Raw genomic sequence first — 891 nt, 5'->3', positions numbered from 1 at the left:
GTGCATCAGCCCAGCTCAAGACAACTCTGTGTTCATTATTCAGGACGAAAAACTACTGAACTACTGAAACTACGAATCATTTTAACCTCAAACAAGGCTAACGTTAGCTGCCGAGACGCATATGCTAGCGTACATTACACTAACGGTCTCAACCGAACGACTATCATTTCAAACAAAATACAACCGACAATTGTTTTCAAAAAGTAGGTTTAATTTGTAACGTTAAAAACAAAACTCTTCTTTGGGCGTTCTCCTTGATGGCCAGCCAGATAACATTTTTCAACAACTGTTATCACATTAATCATTTACATAAGAGTTCTCACCTTGGAGGTGTTGTCATTTGAGGCACTGATGAACATGGTGAGGTCTACAGACGTTCGTGGCCCTGCAGTAGGGTGGGTTTCTGTACAGAAAAGCAATATTTGCAAGTTTATTTCATATTTTCAAACATCTGTACATTTTCTTCATCTCTTTCTTTTGTTTAGATGAAGACAACAGTTACTGGATGCTTTACTCAACCACACAACAATGCTCTGGAAACATCACTTCAACTATACAAACGTTCCAATATCAGCGCATCCCTACAGTTGACTGCTGACATTCACATTTTTTTTTTTTGAGTTTAGTCTCTTAGAACTTTTTCTTTGATATAAAGAGCGTGCTTTGACGACTGTAACAGAAAAGCTCGTTGTTGAAAATCTACAAAAGTAAATAATTTAAATACAAAATAATTTCAGATAGTTTTTTAGTTAATAGTTATTTCAGCTTTATATCTACATCATGTAGATGTAAATATTGGCCAAGATTTTGGGGCGTTTTAGTGTATTTCTATTCATTTTTGGGAATGTTTTATTTTTGAAGACTTTTTTTAGAAATAATTTGCATAGATTT

This window comes from Cynoglossus semilaevis, chromosome 12 (assembly GCF_000523025.1).
Source record: "Cynoglossus semilaevis isolate Cse_v1.0 chromosome 12, Cse_v1.0, whole genome shotgun sequence".
Lineage (NCBI taxonomy): Eukaryota > Metazoa > Chordata > Actinopteri > Pleuronectiformes > Cynoglossidae > Cynoglossus > Cynoglossus semilaevis.
The sequence above is the reverse complement of the archived record's forward strand: the minus strand, read 5'-3'. Positions refer to the sequence as shown.